The sequence below is a fragment of the Balaenoptera physalus genome (assembly GCF_965194825.1).
Source record: "Balaenoptera physalus genome assembly, chromosome: 21".
Taxonomy (NCBI): domain Eukaryota; kingdom Metazoa; phylum Chordata; class Mammalia; order Artiodactyla; family Balaenopteridae; genus Balaenoptera; species Balaenoptera physalus.
In genome coordinates, this window is record NC_138902.1 from 7,785,686 (window position 1) to 7,806,856 (window position 21,171).

General features: G+C 46.5%; 2 long non-coding RNA genes across 2 annotated transcripts in view; one reads left to right on the forward strand and one right to left on the reverse strand.

The window, feature by feature from the left end:
• The window catches only part of LOC309651495, a 181,596-nt gene that overhangs the window by 16,811 nt on the left and 143,614 nt on the right, over positions 1–21,171 (forward strand). The gene's annotated exons all lie outside the window — the stretch shown is intronic.
• On the reverse strand, positions 2,431–5,188 carry LOC309651330. Its single transcript, XR_014258005.1, has 3 exons — positions 4,549–5,188; positions 3,545–3,665; positions 2,431–2,656 (listed from the first exon to the last, which is right to left on the reverse strand). It is a non-coding gene; the product is annotated as an uncharacterized lncRNA (long non-coding RNA).

The following is a 21,171-nucleotide window of genomic DNA, read 5'->3' on the forward strand; positions in this document are numbered from 1 at the left end:
TCCAGACCTAGAAGCCTTTCCCAGTCACTCTATGTATTCACAGTGTAGGGCACTCGCTGCACCCTTCCCTAGGAAGCTAGGTAGACTCAGCTCTTCAACAGCTCCAGGGATTCTGTTCTCTGACGTCCTACATGCCATGGAAGTCTGCCTCTTGCCCTCTTTGGAGCTTCACTAAGATACACAACCTGCTTCGCCTACCTCTAGGAACTCTTACCCAATGACCCCATACCTACAGGAGAAAGGAGGCTTGCATTCCTACTGGAACCAAAGCACAGTTTTTCCTGTTACACTGCAGGACTTTAGAATAGGCTTCGGCCCTATAGCATACATACAACGTTCCAGGGATGTGGGAGTTCCATATATGCAGAACACTCTGTGAAGAAAAGTTGATTCACCAAGGGACCAGGGTGTACCTAGAGTCTCTTTGGACTTTTTAGATATAAGAAGGTTTCCGGGTGCATGTTCACCGGAAAAGACCTGAATGCCTATGCCTTGCGTTCCCATTTTAAATCTCTATCCATGCTGCCCTGAGATACCTAAATAACACTCTTTTTGACTGGCCTCTATTCCGTGTGGGCAGCCCTCTCGAAAGAAAAGGAGTTTCACTAAGGAAACACGGTGCTTCCATAGCACGGGTGGGAGTTCCTCTTGTCATGCTCTAGAGCTACAGGGTAACATGACGTGAGTCCTTGACTCAAGCTAAGGCCTGAAAAGCCCTGCTGAAGCGATAGCGCTTAGCATTTTCCATTATGTCGTATTCGAAGTTCTGCTTTACTTTAACGTTTCTTCACTTTTCCAGACACTAGGCACCCTCGTGTAGGCACCCTTTTTCCTACAAATACAGTGAGTAACAGCAGTCTCCTTTGTCCTTCTAAGAAACATCCAGACCTAGAAGCCTTTCCCAGTCACTCTATGTATACAGAGTGTAGGTCTACTCGCTGCACCCTTCCTTAGGTAGCTAGGTGGACACAGCTCTCAAACAGCTCCAGGGATTCTGTTCTCTCACGACCTACATGCCATGGAAGTCTGCCTCATTGCCCTCATTGGAGCTACACTAAGAAACACAATCTGCTTGGACTTCTTCTAGGAACTCTTAAAAAAGGACCCCATACCTACAGGAGAAAGGAGGCTTGCATTCCTACTGGAACCTAAGCAAAGTTTTTCCGGTTACACTGCAGGACTTTAGAATAGGTTTAGCCCCGAAGGGTTACATAGAGCGTTCCAAGAATGAGGGAGTTCGATACATGCAGAAAACCCTGTGAAGAAAAGTTGATTCAGCAAGGGAGCAGGGTGTGGCTAGAGTCTCTATTGACTTGTTAGAAATCAGAAGGGTTTCGGCTGCATGTTAACCGGAGAAGAAGACCTGATGGCACGAGCCTTGCTTTCCCATGTTAAATCTCTAAACATGCTTCCCTGAAGAATCCTAAATAACACTCTTTTTACCTGGCCTCTGGTCACTGTAGGCAGCCGTCTGGAAAGAAAAGGAGTTTTCTCTAAGGAAATACGGTGCTTCCATAGCATGGGTGGGAGCTCTTGCTGTCCTGCTCTAGAGCTACAGGGAAACTTGACGTGAGTCTTTGCCTCAAGCTAAGGCCTGAAAACCCTGCTGAAGCGAAAGCGCTTAGCAGTTTCCATTATGTCGTATTCCAAGTTCTGCTCTACTTTAAAGTTTCTACACTTTTCCAGACACTAGGCACCCTCGTGTAGGCACCCTTTTTCCTACAAATACAGTGAGTACCAGCAGTCTCCTTTGCTCTTCTAAGAAACATCCAGACCTACAAGCCTTTCCCAGTCACTCTATGTATTCAGAGTGTAGGGCAACTCGCTGCACCCTTCCTTAGGAAGCTAGGTAGACTCAGCTCTTCAACAGCTCCAGGGATTCTGTTCTCTCACGTCCTACATGCCATGGAAGTCTGCCTCTTGCCCTCTTTGGAGCTTCACTAAGATACACAACCTGCTTCGCCTACCTCTAGGAACTCTTACCCAATGACCCCATACCTACAGGAGAAAGGAGGCTTGCATTCCTACTGGAACCAAAGCACAGTTTTTCCTGTTACACTGCAGGACTTTAGAATAGGCTTCGGCCCTATAGCATACATAGAACGTTCCAGGGATGTGGGAGTTCCATATATGCAGAACACTCTGTGAAGAAAAGTTGATTCACCAAGGGACCAGGGTGTAGCTAGAGTCTCTTTGGACTTTTTAGATATAAGAAGGTTTCCGGGTGCATGTTCACTGGAAAAGACCTGAATGCCTATGCCTTGCGTTCCCATTTATATCTCTATCCATGCTGCCCTGAGATACCTAAATAACACTCTTTTTGACTGGCCTCTATTCCGTGTGGGCAGCCCTCTGGAAAGAAAAGGAGTTTCTCTAAGGAAACACGGTGCTTCCATAGCACGGGTGGGAGTTCCTCTTGTCATGCTCTAGAGCTACAGGGTAACATGACGTGAGTCCTTGCCTCAAGCTAAGGCCTGAAAAGCCCTGCTGAAGCGAAAGCGCTTAGCATTTTCCATTATGTCGTATTGGAAGTTCTGCTTTACTTTAACGTTTCTTCACTTTTCCAGACACTAGGCACCCTCGTGTAGGCACCCTTTTTCCTACAAATACAGTGAGTACCAGCAGTCTCCTTTGCCCTTCTAAGAAACATCCAGACCTAGAAGACTTTCCCAGTCACTCTACGTATTCAGAGTTTAAGGCAACTCGCTGCACCCTTCCTTAGGAAGCTAGGTGGACTCAGTTCTTCAACAGCTCTAGGGATTCTGTTCTCTCACGACCTACATGCCATGGAAGTCTGCCTCAATGCCCTCATTGGAGCTACACTAAGAAACACAATCTGATTGGGCTTCTTCTAGGAACTCTTACCCAAGGACCCAATACCTACAGGAGAAAGGAGGCTTGCATTCCTACTGGAACCTAAGCAAAGTTTTTCCTGTTACACTGCAGGACATTAGAATAGGTTTAGCCCCAAAGGGTTACATAGAGCGTTCCAAGAATGAGGGAGTTCGATACATGCAGAAAACCCTGTGAAGAAAAGTTGATTCAGCAAGGGACCAGGGTGTGGCTAGAGTCTCTATTGACTTGTTAGAAATCAGAAGGGTTTCGGTTTCATGTTAACCGGAGAGGAAGACCTGATGGCACGAGCCTTGCTTTCCCATGTTAAATCTCTAAACATGCTTCCCTGAAGAATCCTAAATAACACTCTTTTTACCTGGCCTCTGGTCACTGTAGGCAGCCCGTTGGAAAGAAAAGGAGTTTTCTCTAAGGAAACACGGTGCTTCCATAGCATGGGTGGGAGCTCCTGCCGTCCTGCTCTAGAGCTACAGGGATACTTGACGTGAGTCTTTGCCTCAAGCTAAGGCCTGAAAAGCCCTGCTGAAGAGAAAGCGCTTAGCAGTTTCCATTATGTCGTATTCGAAGTTCTGCTTTACTTTAACGTTTCTTCACTTTTCCAGACACTAGGCACCCTCGTGTAGGCACCCTTTTTCCTACAAATACAGTGAGTAACAGCAGTCTCCTTTGCTCTTCTAAGAAACATCCAGACCTAGAAGCCTTTCCCAGTCACTCTATGTATGCAGAGTGTAGGGCAACTCGCTGCACCCTTCCTTAGGAAGCTAGTTAGACTCAGCTCTTCAACAGCTCCAGGGATTCTGTTCTCTCACGTCCTACATGCCATGGAAGTCTTCCTCATTGCCCTCTTTGGAGCTTCCGTTAGATACCCAATCTGCTTCGCCTACCTCTAGGAAATCTTACCCAATGACCCCATACCTACAGGAGAAAAGAGGCTTGCATTCCTACTGGAACCAAAGCACAGTTTTTCCTGTTACACTGCAGGACTTTTGAATAGGCTTCGGCCCTATAACGTACATAGAACGTTCCAAGGATGAGTGAGTTCCATATATGCAGAACACTCTGTGAAGAAAAGTTGATACAGCAAGGGATCAGGGTGTAGCTAGCGTCTCTTTGGACTTTTTAGATATAAGAAGGTGTCCGGGTGCATGTTCACTGGAAAAGACCTGAATGCCTAAGCCTTGCGTTCCCATTTTAAATCTCTATCCATGCTGCCCTAAGATACATAAATAACACTGTTTTTGACTGGCCTCTATTCACTGTGGGCAGCGCTCTGGAAAGAAAAGGAGTTTCTCTAAGGAAACACGGTGCTTCTATATCATGGGTGGGAGTTCCTCCTGTCAAGCTCTAGAGCTATAGGGTAACTTGACGTGAGTCCTTGCCTCAAACGAAGGCCTGAAAAGCCCTGCTGAAGAGAAAGCGCTTAGCAGTTTCCAATATGTCGTATTCGAAGTTCTGCTTTACTTGAACGTTTCTTCTCTTATCCAGACACTAGACACCCTTGTGTAGGCACCCTTTTTCGTAGAAATACAGTGAGTACCAGCAGTCTCCTTTACCCTTCTAAGAATCATCCAGACCTACAAGCCTTTCCCAGTCACTCTGTGTATTCAGAGTTTAAGGCAACTCGCTGCACCCTTCCTTAGGAAGCTAGGTGGACTCAGCTCTTCAACAGCTCCAGGGATTCTGTTCTCTCACGACCTACATGCCATGGAAGTCTGCCTCATTGCCCTCATTGGAGCTACACTAAGAAACACAATCTGCTTGGCCTTCTTCTAGGAACTCTTCCCCAAGGACCCCATACCTACAGGAGAAAGGAGGCTTGCATTCCTACTGGAACCTAAGCAAAGTTTTTCCTGTTACACTGCAGGACTTTAGAATAGGTTTAGGCCCGAAGGGTTACATAGAGAGTTCCAAGAATGAGGGAGTTCGATACATGCAGAAAACCCTGTGAAGAAAAGTTGATTCAGCAAGGGACCAGGGTGTGGCTAGAGTCTCTATTGACTTGTTAGAAATCAGAAGGGTTTCGACTGCATGTTAACCGGAGAAGAAGACCTGATGGCACAAGCCTTGCTTTCCCATGTTAAATCTCTAAACATGTTTCCCTGAAGAATCCTAAATAACACTATTTTTACCTGGCCTCTGGTCACTGTAGGCAGCCCTCTGGAAAGAAAAGGAGTTTTCTCTAAGGAAACACGGTGCTTCCATAGCATGGACGGGAGCTCCTGCTGTCCTGCTCTAGAGCTACAGGGAAACTTGACGTGAGTCTTTGCCTCAAGCTAAGGCCTGAAAAGCCCTGCTGAAGCGAAAGCACTTAGCAGTTTCCATTATGTCGTATTCGAAGTTCGGCTTTACATTAACGTTTCTTCACTTTTGGAGACACTAGGCACCCTCGTGTAGGCACCCTTTTTCGTACAAATACAGTGAGTACCAGCAGTCTCCGTTGCTCTTCTAAGAAACATCCAGACCTAGAAGCCTTTCCCAGTCACTCTATGTATTCACAGTGTAGGGCACTCGCTGCACCCTTCCTTAGGAAGCTAGGTATACTCAGCTCTTCAACAGCTCCAGGGATTCTGTTCTCTCACGTCCTACATGCCATGGAAGTCTGCCTCTTGCCCTCTTTGGAGCTTCACTAAGATACACAACCTGCTTCGCCTACCTCTAGGAACTCTTACCCAATGACCCCATACCTACAGGAGAAAGGAGGCTTGCATTCCTACTGGAACCAAAGCACAGTTTTTCCTGTTACACTGCAGGACTTTAGAATAGGCTTCGGCCCTATAGCATACATAGAACGTTCCAGGGATGTGGGAGTTCCATATATGCAGAACACTCTGTGAAGAAAAGTTGATTCACCAAGGGACCAGGGTGTAGCTAGAGTCTCTTTGGACTTTTTAGATATAAGAAGGTTTCCGGGTGCATGTTCACCGGAAAAGACCTGAATGCCTATGCCTTGCGTTCCCATTTTAAATCTCTATCCATGCTGCCCTGAGATACCTAAATAACACTCTTTTTGACTGGCCTCTATTCCGTGTGGGCAGCCCTCTGGAAAGAAAAGGAATTTCTCTAAGGAAACACGGTGCTTCCATAGCACGGGTGGGAGTTCCTCTGGTCATGCTCTAGAGCTACAGGGTAACATGACGTGAGTCCTTGCCTCAAGCTAAGGCCTGAAAAGCCCTGCTGAAGCGAAAGCGCTTAGCATTTTCCATTATGTCGTATTCGAAGTTCTGCTTTACTTTAACGTTTCTTCACTTTTCCAGACACTAGGCACCCTCGTGTAGGCACCCTTTTTCCTACAAATACAGTGAGTAACAGCAGTCTCCTTTGTCCTTCTAAGAAACATCCAGACCTAGAAGCCTTTCCCAGTCACTCTATGTATACAGAGTGTAGGTCAACTCGCTGCACCCTTCCTTAGGTAGCTAGGTGGACACAGCTCTCAAACAGCTCCAGGGATTCTGTTCTCTCATGATCTGCATGCCATGGAAGTCTGCCTCATTGTCCTCATTGGAGCTACACTAAGAAACACAATCTGCTTCGCCATTCTCTAGGAACTCTTACCCAGGAACCCCATACCTACAGGAGAAAGGAGGCTTGCATTCCTACTGGAATCAAAGCACAGTTTTTCCTGGTACACTGCAGGACTTTAGAATAAGCTTCCGCCCTATAGCATACATAGAACGTTCCAAGGATGAGGGAGTTCCATATATGCAGAACACTCTGTGAAGAAAAGTTGATTCAGCAAGGGACCAGGGTGTAGCTGTAGTCTCTTTGAACTTTTTTGATATAAGAAGGTGTCCGGCTGCATGTTCACCGGGAAAGAAGACTTGAATGCCTAAGCCTTGCGTTCCCAGTTTAAATCTCTATCCATGCTGCCCTGAGATACCTAAATAACACTGTTTTTGACGGGCCTCTATTCACTGTGGGCAGCCCTCTGGAAAGAAAAGGAGTTTTCTCTAAGGAAACACGGTGCTTCCATAGCATGGGTGGGAGCTCCTGCTGCCCTGCTCTAGAGCTACCGGGAAACATGACGTGAGTCTTTGCCTCAAGCTGAGGCCTGAAAAGCCCTGCTGAAGCGAAAGCGCTTAGCAGTTTCCATTATGTCGTATTCGAAGTTCTCCTTTACTTTAAAGTTTCTTCACTTTTCCAGACACTAGGCACCTTCGTGTAGGCACCCTTTTTCCTACAAATACAGTGAGTACCAGCAGTCTCCTTTGCTCTTCTAAGAAACATCCAGACCTAGAAGCCTTTCCCAGTCACTCTATGTATTCAGAGTGTAGGGCAACTCGCTGCACCCTTCCTTAGGAAGCTAGGTGGACTCAGTTCTTCAACAGCTCTAGGGATTCTGTTCTCTCACGACCTACATGCCATGGAAGTCTGCCTCAATGCCCTCATTGGAGCTACACTAAGAAACACAATCTGATTGGGCTTCTTCTAGGAACTCTTACCCAAGGACCCAATACCTACAGGAGAAAGGAGGCTTGCATTCCTACTGGAACCTAAGCAAAGTTTTTCCTGTTACACTGCAGGACATTAGAATAGGTTTAGCCCCAAAGGGTTACATAGAGCGTTCCAAGAATGAGGGAGTTCGATACATGCAGAAAACCCTGTGAAGAAAAGTTGATTCAGCAAGGGACCAGGGTGTGGCTAGAGTCTCTATTGACTTGTTAGAAATCAGAAGGGTTTCGGTTTCATGTTAACCGGAGAGGAAGACCTGATGGCACGAGCCTTGCTTTCCCATGTTAAATCTCTAAACATGCTTCCCTGAAGAATCCTAAATAACACTCTTTTTACCTGGCCTCTGGTCACTGTAGGCAGCCCGTTGGAAAGAAAAGGAGTTTTCTCTAAGGAAACACGGTGCTTCCATAGCATGGGTGGGAGCTCCTGCCGTCCTGCTCTAGAGCTACAGGGATACTTGACGTGAGTCTTTGCCTCAAGCTAAGGCCTGAAAAGCCCTGCTGAAGAGAAAGCGCTTAGCAGTTTCCATTATGTCGTATTCGAAGTTCTGCTTTACTTTAACGTTTCTTCACTTTTCCAGACACTAGGCACCCTCGTGTAGGCACCCTTTTTCCTACAAATACAGTGAGTAACAGCAGTCTCCTTTGCTCTTCTAAGAAACATCCAGACCTAGAAGCCTTTCCCAGTCACTCTATGTATGCAGAGTGTAGGGCAACTCGCTGCACCCTTCCTTAGGAAGCTAGTTAGACTCAGCTCTTCAACAGCTCCAGGGATTCTGTTCTCTCACGTCCTACATGCCATGGAAGTCTTCCTCATTGCCCTCTTTGGAGCTTCCGTTAGATACCCAATCTGCTTCGCCTACCTCTAGGAAATCTTACCCAATGACCCCATACCTACAGGAGAAAAGAGGCTTGCATTCCTACTGGAACCAAAGCACAGTTTTTCCTGTTACACTGCAGGACTTTTGAATAGGCTTCGGCCCTATAACGTACATAGAACGTTCCAAGGATGAGTGAGTTCCATATATGCAGAACACTCTGTGAAGAAAAGTTGATACAGCAAGGGATCAGGGTGTAGCTAGAGTCTCTTTGGACTTTTTAGATATAAGAAGGTGTCCGGGTGCATGTTCACTGGAAAAGACCTGAATGCCTAAGCCTTGCGTTCCCATTTTAAATCTCTATCCATGCTGCCCTAAGATACATAAATAACACTGTTTTTGACTGGCCTCTATTCACTGTGGGCAGCGCTCTGGAAAGAAAAGGAGTTTCTCTAAGGAAACACGGTGCTTCTATATCATGGGTGGGAGTTCCTCCTGTCAAGCTCTAGAGCTATAGGGTAACTTGACGTGAGTCCTTGCCTCAAACGAAGGCCTGAAAAGCCCTGCTGAAGAGAAAGCGCTTAGCAGTTTCCAATATGTCGTATTCGAAGTTCTGCTTTACTTGAACGTTTCTTCTCTTATCCAGACACTAGACACCCTTGTGTAGGCACCCTTTTTCGTAGAAATACAGTGAGTACCAGCAGTCTCCTTTACCCTTCTAAGAATCATCCAGACCTACAAGCCTTTCCCAGTCACTCTGTGTATTCAGAGTTTAAGGCAACTCGCTGCACCCTTCCTTAGGAAGCTAGGTGGACTCAGCTCTTCAACAGCTCCAGGGATTCTGTTCTCTCACGACCTACATGCCATGGAAGTCTGCCTCATTGCCCTCATTGGAGCTACACTAAGAAACACAATCTGCTTGGCCTTCTTCTAGGAACTCTTCCCCAAGGACCCCATACCTACAGGAGAAAGGAGGCTTGCATTCCTACTGGAACCTAAGCAAAGTTTTTCCTGTTACACTGCAGGACTTTAGAATAGGTTTAGGCCCGAAGGGTTACATAGAGAGTTCCAAGAATGAGGGAGTTCGATACATGCAGAAAACCCTGTGAAGAAAAGTTGATTCAGCAAGGGACCAGGGTGTGGCTAGAGTCTCTATTGACTTGTTAGAAATCAGAAGGGTTTCGACTGCATGTTAACCGGAGAAGAAGACCTGATGGCACAAGCCTTGCTTTCCCATGTTAAATCTCTAAACATGTTTCCCTGAAGAATCCTAAATAACACTATTTTTACCTGGCCTCTGGTCACTGTAGGCAGCCCTCTGGAAAGAAAAGGAGTTTTCTCTAAGGAAACACGGTGCTTCCATAGCATGGACGGGAGCTCCTGCTGTCCTGCTCTAGAGCTACAGGGAAACTTGACGTGAGTCTTTGCCTCAAGCTAAGGCCTGAAAAGCCCTGCTGAAGCGAAAGCACTTAGCAGTTTCCATTATGTCGTATTCGAAGTTCGGCTTTACATTAACGTTTCTTCACTTTTGGAGACACTAGGCACCCTCGTGTAGGCACCCTTTTTCGTACAAATACAGTGAGTACCAGCAGTCTCCGTTGCTCTTCTAAGAAACATCCAGACCTAGAAGCCTTTCCCAGTCACTCTATGTATTCACAGTGTAGGGCACTCGCTGCACCCTTCCTTAGGAAGCTAGGTATACTCAGCTCTTCAACAGCTCCAGGGATTCTGTTCTCTCACGTCCTACATGCCATGGAAGTCTGCCTCTTGCCCTCTTTGGAGCTTCACTAAGATACACAACCTGCTTCGCCTACCTCTAGGAACTCTTACCCAATGACCCCATACCTACAGGAGAAAGGAGGCTTGCATTCCTACTGGAACCAAAGCACAGTTTTTCCTGTTACACTGCAGGACTTTAGAATAGGCTTCGGCCCTATAGCATACATAGAACGTTCCAGGGATGTGGGAGTTCCATATATGCAGAACACTCTGTGAAGAAAAGTTGATTCACCAAGGGACCAGGGTGTAGCTAGAGTCTCTTTGGACTTTTTAGATATAAGAAGGTTTCCGGGTGCATGTTCACCGGAAAAGACCTGAATGCCTATGCCTTGCGTTCCCATTTTAAATCTCTATCCATGCTGCCCTGAGATACCTAAATAACACTCTTTTTGACTGGCCTCTATTCCGTGTGGGCAGCCCTCTGGAAAGAAAAGGAATTTCTCTAAGGAAACACGGTGCTTCCATAGCACGGGTGGGAGTTCCTCTGGTCATGCTCTAGAGCTACAGGGTAACATGACGTGAGTCCTTGCCTCAAGCTAAGGCCTGAAAAGCCCTGCTGAAGCGAAAGCGCTTAGCATTTTCCATTATGTCGTATTCGAAGTTCTGCTTTACTTTAACGTTTCTTCACTTTTCCAGACACTAGGCACCCTCGTGTAGGCACCCTTTTTCCTACAAATACAGTGAGTAACAGCAGTCTCCTTTGTCCTTCTAAGAAACATCCAGACCTAGAAGCCTTTCCCAGTCACTCTATGTATACAGAGTGTAGGTCAACTCGCTGCACCCTTCCTTAGGTAGCTAGGTGGACACAGCTCTCAAACAGCTCCAGGGATTCTGTTCTCTCATGATCTGCATGCCATGGAAGTCTGCCTCATTGTCCTCATTGGAGCTACACTAAGAAACACAATCTGCTTCGCCATTCTCTAGGAACTCTTACCCAGGAACCCCATACCTACAGGAGAAAGGAGGCTTGCATTCCTACTGGAATCAAAGCACAGTTTTTCCTGGTACACTGCAGGACTTTAGAATAAGCTTCCGCCCTATAGCATACATAGAACGTTCCAAGGATGAGGGAGTTCCATATATGCAGAACACTCTGTGAAGAAAAGTTGATTCAGCAAGGGACCAGGGTGTAGCTGTAGTCTCTTTGAACTTTTTTGATATAAGAAGGTGTCCGGCTGCATGTTCACCGGGAAAGAAGACTTGAATGCCTAAGCCTTGCGTTCCCAGTTTAAATCTCTATCCATGCTGCCCTGAGATACCTAAATAACACTGTTTTTGACGGGCCTCTATTCACTGTGGGCAGCCCTCTGGAAAGAAAAGGAGTTTTCTCTAAGGAAACACGGTGCTTCCATAGCATGGGTGGGAGCTCCTGCTGCCCTGCTCTAGAGCTACCGGGAAACATGACGTGAGTCTTTGCCTCAAGCTGAGGCCTGAAAAGCCCTGCTGAAGCGAAAGCGCTTAGCAGTTTCCATTATGTCGTATTCGAAGTTCTCCTTTACTTTAAAGTTTCTTCACTTTTCCAGACACTAGGCACCTTCGTGTAGGCACCCTTTTTCCTACAAATACAGTGAGTACCAGCAGTCTCCTTTGCTCTTCTAAGAAACATCCAGACCTAGAAGCCTTTCCCAGTCACTCTATGTATTCAGAGTGTAGGGCAACTCGCTGCACCCATCCTTAGGAAGCTAGGTAGACTCAGCTCTTCAACAGCTCCAGGGATTCTGTTCTCTCACGTCCTACATGCCATGGAAGTCTGCCTCATTGCCCTCTTTGGAGCTTCCGTTAGATACACAATCTGCTTCGCCTACCTCTAGGAAATCTTACCCAATGACCCCATACCTACAGGAGAAAGGAGGCTTGCATTCCTACTGGAACCAAAGCACAGTTTTTCCTGTTACACTGCAGGACTTTTGAATAGGCTTCGGCCCTATAACGTACATAGAACGTTCCAAGGATGAGTGAGTTCCATATATGCAGAACACTCTGTGAAGAAAAGTTGATACAGCAAGGGATCAGGGTGTAGCTAGAGTCTCTTTGGACTTTTTAGATATAAGAAGGTGTCCGGGTGCATGTTCACTGGAAAAGACCTGAATGCCTAAGCCTTGCGTTCCCATTTTAAATCTCTATCCATGCTGCCCTGAGATACATAAATAACACTGTTTTTGACTGGCCTCTATTCACTGTGGGCAGCGCTCTGGAAAGAAAAGGAGTTTCTCTAAGGAAACACGGTGCTTCTATAGCATGGGTGGGAGTTCCTCCTGTCAAGCTCTAGAGCTACAGGGTAACTTGACGTGAGTCCTTGCCTCAAACGAAGGCCTGAAAAGCCCTGCTGAAGAGAAAGCGCTTAGCAGTTTCCAATATGTCGTATTCGAAGTTCTGCTTTACTTGAACGTTTCTTCTCTTATCCAGACACTAGACACCCTTGTGTAGGCACCCTTTTTCGTAGAAATACAGTGAGTACCAGCAGTCTCCTTTACCCTTCTAAGAATCATCCAGACCTACAAGCCTTTCCCAGTCACTCTGTGTATTCAGAGTTTAAGGCAACTCGCTGCACCCTTCCTTAGGAAGCTAGGTGGACTCAGCTCTTCAACAGCTCCAGGGATTCTGTTCTCTCACGACCTACATGCCATGGAAGTCTGCCTCATTGCCCTCATTGGAGCTACACTAAGAAACACAATCTGCTTGGCCTTCTTCTAGGAACTCTTCCCCAAGGACCCCATACCTACAGGAGAAAGGAGGCTTGCATTCCTACTGGAACCTAAGCAAAGTTTTTCCTGTTACACTGCAGGACTTTAGAATAGGTTTAGGCCCGAAGGGTTACATAGAGAGTTCCAAGAATGAGGGAGTTCGATACATGCAGAAAACCCTGTGAAGAAAAGTTGATTCAGCAAGGGACCAGGGTGTGGCTAGAGTCTCTATTGACTTGTTAGAAATCAGAAGGGTTTCGACTGCATGTTAACCGGAGAAGAAGACCTGATGGCACAAGCCTTGCTTTCCCATGTTAAATCTCTAAACATGTTTCCCTGAAGAATCCTAAATAACACTATTTTTACCTGGCCTCTGGTCACTGTAGGCAGCCCTCTGGAAAGAAAAGGAGTTTTCTCTAAGGAAACACGGTGCTTCCATAGCATGGATGGGAGCTCCTGCTGTCCTGCTCTAGAGCTACAGGGAAACTTGACGTGAGTCTTTGCCTCAAGCTAAGGCCTGAAAACCCTGCTGAAGCGAGAGCGCTTAGCAGTTTCCATTATGTCGTATTCGAAGTTCGGCTTTACATTAACGTTTCTTCACTTTTGGAGACACTAGGCACCCTCGTGTAGGCACCCTTTTTCGTACAAATACAGTGAGTACCAGCAGTCTCCTTTGCTCTTCTAAGAAACATCCAGACCTAGAAGCCTTTCCCAGTCACTCTATGTATTCACAGTGTAGGGCACTCGCTGCACCCTTCCTTAGGAAGCTAGGTAGACTCAGCTCTTCAACAGCTCCAGGGATTCTGTTCTCTCACGTCCTACATGCCATGGAAGTCTGCCTCTTGCCCTCTTTGGAGCTTCACTAAGATACACAACCTGCTTCGCCTACCTCTAGGAACTCTTACCCAATGACCCCATACCTACAGGAGAAAGGAGGCTTGCATTCCTACTGGAACCAAAGCACAGTTTTTCCTGTTACACTGCAGGACTTTAGAATAGGCTTCGGCCCTATAGCATACATAGAACGTTCCAGGGATGTGGGAGTTCCATATATGCAGAACACTCTGTGAAGAAAAGTTGATTCACCAAGGGACCAGGGTGTAGCTAGAGTCTCTTTGGACTTTTTAGATATAAGAAGGTTTCCGGGTGCATGTTCACCGGAAAAGACCTGAATGCCTATGCCTTGCGTTCCCATTTTAAATCTCTATCCATGCTGCCCTGAGATACCTAAATAACACTCTTTTTGACTGGCCTCTATTCCGTGTGGGCAGCCCTCTGGAAAGAAAAGGAGTTTCTCTAAGGAAACACGGTGCTTCCATAGCACGGGTGGGAGTTCCTCTTGTCATGCTCTAGAGCTACAGGGTAACATGACGTGAGTCCTTGCCTCAAGCTAAGGCCTGAAAAGCCCTGCTGAAGCGAAAGCGCTTAGCATTTTCCATTATGTCGTATTCGAAGTTCTGCTTTACTTTAACGTTTCTTCACTTTTCCAGACACTAGGCACCCTCGTGTAGGCACCCTTTTTCCTACAAATACAGTGAGTAACAGCAGTCTCCTTTGTCCTTCTAAGAAACATCCAGACCTAGAAGCCTTTCCCAGTCACTCTATGTATACAGAGTGTAGGTCAACACGCTGCACCCTTCCTTAGGTAGCTAGGTGGACACAGCTCTCAAACAGCTCCAGGGATTCTGTTCTCTCACGACCTACATGCCATGGAAGTCTGCCTCATTGCCCTCATTGGAGCTACACTAAGAAACACAATCTGCTTGGACTTCTTCTAGGAACTCTTAAAAAAGGACCCCATACCTACAGGAGAAAGGAGGCTTGCATTCCTACTGGAACCTAAGCAAAGTTTTTCCTGTTACACTGCAGGACTTTAGAATAGGTTTAGCCCCGAAGGGTTACATACAGCGTTCCAAGAATGAGGGAGTTCGATACATGCAGAAAACCCTGTGAAGAAAAGTTGATTCAGCAAGGGAGCAGGGTGTGGCTAGAGTCTCTATTGACTTGTTAGAAATCAGAAGGGTTTCGGCTGCATGTTAACCGGAGAAGAAGACCTGATGGCACGAGCCTTGCTTTCCCATGTTAAATCTCTAAACATGCTTCCCTGAAGAATCCTAAATAACACTCTTTTTACCTGGCCTCTGGTCACTGTAGGCAGCCGTCTGGAAAGAAAAGGAGTTTTCTCTAAGGAAACACGGTGCTTCCATAGCATGGGTGGGAGCTCTTGCTGTCCTGCTCTAGAGCTACAGGGAAACTTGACGTGAGTCTTTGCCTCAAGCTAAGGCCTGAAAACCCTGCTGAAGCGAAAGCGCTTAGCAGTTTCCATTATGTCGTATTCGAAGTTCTGCTCTACTTTAAAGTTTCTACACTTTTCCAGACACTAGGCACCCTCGTGTAGGCACCCTTTTTCCTACAAATACAGTGAGTACCAGCAGTCTCCTTTGCTCTTCTAAGAAACATCCAGACCTACAAGCCTTTCCCAGTCACTCTATGTATTCAGAGTGTAGGGCAACTCGCTGCACCCTTCCTTAGGAAGCTAGGTAGACTCAGCTCTTCAACAGCTCCAGGGATTCTGTTCTCTCACGTCCTACATGCCATGGAAGTCTGCCTCTTGCCCTCTTTGGCGCTTCACTAAGATACACAACCTGCTTCGCCTACCTCTAGGAACTCTTACCCAATGACCCCATACCTACAGGAGAAAGGAGGCTTGCATTCCTACTGGAACCAAAGCACAGTTTTTCCTGTTACACTGCAGGATTTTAGAATAGGCTTCGGCCCTATACCATACATAGAACGTTCCAGGGATGTGGGAGTTCCATATATGCAGAACACTCTGTGAAGAAAAGTTGATTCACCAAGGGACCAGGGTGTAGCTAGAGTCTCTTTGGACTTTTTAGATATAAGAAGGTTTCCGGGTGCATGTTCACTGGAAAAGACCTGAATGCCTATGCCTTGCGTTCCCATTTATATCTCTATCCATGCTGCCCTGAGATACCTAAATAACACTCTTTTTGACTGGCCTCTATTCCGTGTGGGCAGCCCTCTGGAAAGAAAAGGAGTTTCTCTAAGGAAACACGGTGCTTCCATAGCACGGGTGGGAGTTCCTCTTGTCATGCTCTAGAGCTACAGGGTAACATGACGTGAGTCCTTGCCTCAAGCTAAGGCCTGAAAAGCCCTGCTGAAGCGAAAGCGCTTAGCATTTTCCATTATGTCGTATTGGAAGTTCTGCTTTACTTTAACGTTTCTTCACTTTTCCAGACACTAGGCACCCTCGTGTAGGCACCCTTTTTCCTACAAATACAGTGAGTACCAGCAGTCTCCTTTGTCCTTCTAAGAAACATCCAGACCTAGAAGACTTTCCCAGTCACTCTACGTATTCAGAGTTTAAGGCAACTCGCTGCACCCTTCCTTAGGAAGCTAGGTGGACTCAGTTCTTCAACAGCTCTAGGGATTCTGTTCTCTCACGACCTACATGCCATGGAAGTCTGCCTCAATGCCCTCATTGGAGCTACACTAAGAAACACAATCTGATTGGGCTTCTTCTAGGAACTCTTACCCAAGGACCCAATACCTACAGGAGAAAGGAGGCTTGCATTCCTACTGGAACCTAAGCAAAGTTTTTCCTGTTACACTGCAGGACATTAGAATAGGTTTAGCCCCAAAGGGTTACATAGAGCGTTCCAAGAATGAGGGAGTTCGATACATGCAGAAAACCCTGTGAAGAAAAGTTGATTCAGCAAGGGACCAGGGTGTGGCTAGAGTCTCTATTGACTTGTTAGAAATCAGAAGGGTTTCGGTTTCATGTTAACCGGAGAGGAAGACCTGATGGCACGAGCCTTGCTTTCCCATGTTAAATCTCTAAACATGCTTCCCTGAAGAATCCTAAATAACACTATTTTTACCTGGCCTCTGGTCACTGTAGGCAGCCCTCTGGAAAGAAAAGGAGTTTTTTCTAAGGAAACACGGTGCTTCCATAGCATGGATGGGAGCTCCTGCTGTCCTGCTCTAGAGCTACAGGGAAACTTGACGTGAGTCTTTGCCTCAAGCTAAGGCCTGAAAACCCTGCTGAAGCGAAAGCGCTTAGCAGTTTCCATTATGTCGTATTCGAAGTTCTGCTCTACTTTAAAGTTTCTACACTTTTCCAGACACTAGGCACCCTCGTGTAGGCACCCTTTTTCCTACAAATACAGTGAGTACCAGCAGTCTCCTTTGCTCTTCTAAGAAACATCCAGACCTAGAAGCCTTAACCAGTCACTCTATGTATTCAGAGTGTAGGGCAACTCGCTGCACCCTTCCTTAGGAAGCTAGGTAGACTCAGCTCTTCAACAGCTTCAGGGATTCTGTTCTCTCACGTCCTACATGCCATGGAAGTCTGCCTCATTGCCCTCCTTGGAGCTTCCGTAAGATACACAATCTGCTTCGCCTACCTCTAGGAACTCTTACCCAATGACCCCATACCTACAGGAGAAAGGAGGCTTGCATTCCTACTGGAACCAAAGCACAGTTTTTCCTGGTACATTGCAGTACTTTAGAATAGGCTTAGGCACTATAGCATACATAGAACGTTCCAAGGATGAGGGAGTTCCATACATGCAGAACACTCTGTGAAGAAAAGTTGATTCAGCAAGGGACCAGGGTGTAGCTCGAGTCTCTTTGGACTTTTTAGGTATAAGAAGGTGTCCGGGTGCATGTTCACCGGAAAAGAAGACCTGAATGCCCTAAGCCTTTCGTTCCCATTTTAAATCTCTATCCATGCTGCCCTGAGATACCTAAATAACACTGTTTTTGACTGGCCTCTATTCACTGTGGGCAGCCCTCTGGAAAGAAAAGGAGTTTCTCTAAGGAAACACGGTGCTTCCATAGTATGGGTGGGAGTTCCTCCTGTCATGCTCTAGAGCTACAGGGTAACTTGACGTGAGTCCTTGTCTCAAGCTAAGGCCTGTAAAGCCCTGCTGAAGCGAAAGCTCTTAGCATTTTCCAGTATGTCGTATTGGAAGTTTTGCTTTACTTGAACGTTTCTTCACTTTACCAGACACTAGGCACCCTAGTGTAGGCACCCTTTTTCGTACAAATACAGTGAATACCAGCAGTCTCCTTTACCCTTCTAAGAAACATCCAGACCTAGAAGCCTTTCCCAGTCACGCTATGTATTCAGAGTTTAAGGCAACTCGCTGCACCCTTCTTTAGGAAGGTAGGTGGACTCAGCTCTTCAACAGCTCCAGGGATTCTGTTCTCTCATGATCTACATGCCATGGAAGTCTGCCTCATTGTCCTCATTGGAGCTACACTAAGAAACACAATCTGCTTCGCCATTCTCTAGGAACTCTTACCCAGGAACCCCATACCTACAGGAGAAAGGAGGCTTGCATTCCTACTGGAATCAAAGCACAGTTTTTCCTGGTACACTGCAGGACTTTAGAATAAGCTTCCGCCCTATAGCATACATAGAACGTTCCAAGGATGAGGGAGTTCCATATATGCAGAACACTCTGTGAAGAAAAGTTGATTCAGCAAGGGACCAGGGTGTAGCTGTAGTCTCTTTGGACTTTTTTGATATAAGAAGGTGTCCGGCTGCATGTTCACCGGGAAAGAAGACTTGAATGCCTAAGCCTTGCGTTCCCAGTTTAAATCTCTATCCATGCTGCCCTGAGATACCTAAATAACACTGTTTTTGACGGGCCTCTATTCACTGTGGGCAGCCCTCTGGAAAGAAAAGGAGTTTTCTCTAAGGAAACACGGTGCTTCCATAGCATGGGTGGGAGCTCCTGCTGCCCTGCTCTAGAGCTACCGGGAAACATGACGTGAGTCTTTGCCTCAAGCTGAGGCCTGAAAAGCCCTGCTGAAGCGAAAGCGCTTAGCAGTTTCCATTATGTCGTATTCGAAGTTCTCCTTTACTTTAAAGTTTCTTCACTTTTCCAGACACTAGGCACCTTCGTGTAGGCACCCTTTTTCCTACAAATACAGTGAGTACCAGCAGTCTCCTTTGCTCTTCTAAGAAACATCCAGACCTAGAAGCCTTTCCCAGTCACTCTATGTATTCAGAGTGTAGGGCAACTCGCTGCACCCTTCCTTAGGAAGCTAGTTAGACTCAGCTCTTCAACAGCTCCAGGGATTCTGTTCTCTCACGTCCTACATGCCATGGAAGTCTGCCTCATTGCCCTCTTTGGAGCTTCCTTTAGATACACAATCTGCTTCGCCTACCTCTAGGAAATCTTACCCAATGACCCCATACCTACAGGAGAAAGGAGGCTTACATTCCTACTGGAACCAAAGCACAGTTTTTCCTGTTACACTGCAGGACTTTAGAATAGGCTTCGGCCCTATAACATAAATAGAACGTTCCAAGGATGAGGGAGTTCCATATATGCAGAACACTCTGTGAAGAAAAGTTGATACAGCAAGGGACCAGGGTGTAGCTAGTGTCTCCTTGGACTTTTTAGATATAAGAAGGTGTCCGGGTGCATGTTCACCGGAAAAGACCTGAATGCCTAAGCCTTGCGTTTCCATTTTAAATCTCTATCCATGCTGCCCTGAGATACATAAATAACACTGTTTTTGACTGGCCTCTATTCACTGTGGGCAGCGCTCTGGAAAGAAAAGGAGTTTCTCTAAGGAAACACGGTGCTTCTATAGCATGGGTGGGAGTTCCTCCTGTCAAGCTCTAGAGCTACAGGGTAACTTGACGTGAGTCCTTGCCTCAAACGAAGGCCTGAAAAGCCCTGCTGAAGAGAAAGCGCTTAGCAGTTTCCAATATGTCGTATTCGAAGTTCTGCTTTACTTGAACGTTTCTTCTCTTATCCAGACACTAGACACCCTTGTGTAGGCACCCTTTTTCGTAGAAATACAGTGAGTACCAGCAGTCTCCTTTACCCTTCTAAGAATCATCCAGACCTACAAGCCTTTCCCAGTCACTCTGTGTATTCAGAGTTTAAGGCAACTCGCTGCACCCTTCCTTAGGAAGCTAGGTGGACTCAGCTCTTCAACAGCTCCAGGGATTCTGTTCTCTCACGACCTACATGCCATGGAAGTCTGCCTCATTGCCCTCATTGGAGCTACACTAAGAAACACAATCTGCTTGGCCTTCTTCTAGGAACTCTTCCCCAAGGACCCCATACCTACAGGAGAAAGGAGGCTTGCATTCCTACTGGAACCTAAGCAAAGTTTTTCCTGTTACACTGCAGGACTTTAGAATAGGTTTAGGCCCGAAGGGTTACATAGAGAGTTCCAAGAATGAGGGAGTTCGATACATGCAGAAAACCCTGTGAAGAAAAGTTGATTCAGCAAGGGACCAGGGTGTGGCTAGAGTCTCTATTGACTTGTTAGAAATCAGAAGGGTTTCGGCTGCATGTTAACCGGAGAAGAAGACCTGATGGCACAAGCCTTGCTTTCCCATGTTAAATCTCTAAACATGTTTCCCTGAAGAATCCTAAATAACACTATTTCTACCTGGCCTCTGGTCACTGTAGGCAGCCCTCTGGAAAGAAAAGGAGTTTTTTCTAAGGAAACACGGTGCTTCCATAGCATGGATGGGAGCTCCTGCTGTCCTGCTCTAGAGCTACAGGGAAACTTGACGTGAGTCTTTGCCTCAAGCTAAGGCCTGAAAACCCTGCTGAAGCGAAAGCGCTTAGCAGTTTCCATTATGTCGTATTCGAAGTTCGGCTTTACATTAACGTTTCTTCACTTTTGGAGACACTAGGCACCCTCGTGTAGGCACCCTTTTTCGTACAAATACAGTGAGTACCAGCAGTCTCCTTTGCTCTTCTAAGAAACATCCAGACCTAGAAGCCTTTCCCAGTCACTCTATGTATTCACAGTGTAGGGCACTCGCTGCACCCTTCCTTAGGAAGCTAGGTATACTCAGCTCTTCAACAGCTCCAGGGATTCTGTTCTCTCACGTCCTACATGCCATGGAAGTCTGCCTCTTGCCCTCTTTGGAGCTTCACTAAGATACACAACCTGCTTCGCCTACCTCTAGGAACTCTTACCCAATGACCCCATACCTACAGGAGAAAGGAGGCTTGCATTCCTACTGGAACCAAAGCACAGTTTTTCCTGGTACACTGCAGGACTTTAGAATAGGCTTCGGCCCTATAGCATACATAGAACGTTCCAGGGATGTGGGAGTTCCATATATGCAGAACACTCTGTGAAGAAAAGTTGATTCACCAAGGGACCAGGGTGTAGCTAGAGTCTCTTTGGACTTTTTAGATATAAGAAGGTTTCCGGGTGCATGTTCACCGGAAAAGACCTGAATGCCTATGCCTTGCGTTCCCATTTTAAATCTCTATCCATGCTGCCCTGAGATACCTAAATAACACTCTTTTTGACTGGCCTCTATTCCGTGTGGGCAGCCCTCTGGAAAGAAAAGGAGTTTCTCTAAGGAAACACGGTGCTTCCATAGCACGGGTGGGAGTTCCTCTTGTCATGCTCTAGAGCTACAGGGTAACATGACGTGAGTCCTTGCCTCAAGCTAAGGCCTGAAAAGCCCTGCTGAAGCGAAAGCGCTTAGCATTTTCCATTATGTCGTATTCGAAGTTCTGCTTTACTTTAACGTTTCTTCACTTTTCCAGACACTAGGCACCCTCGTGT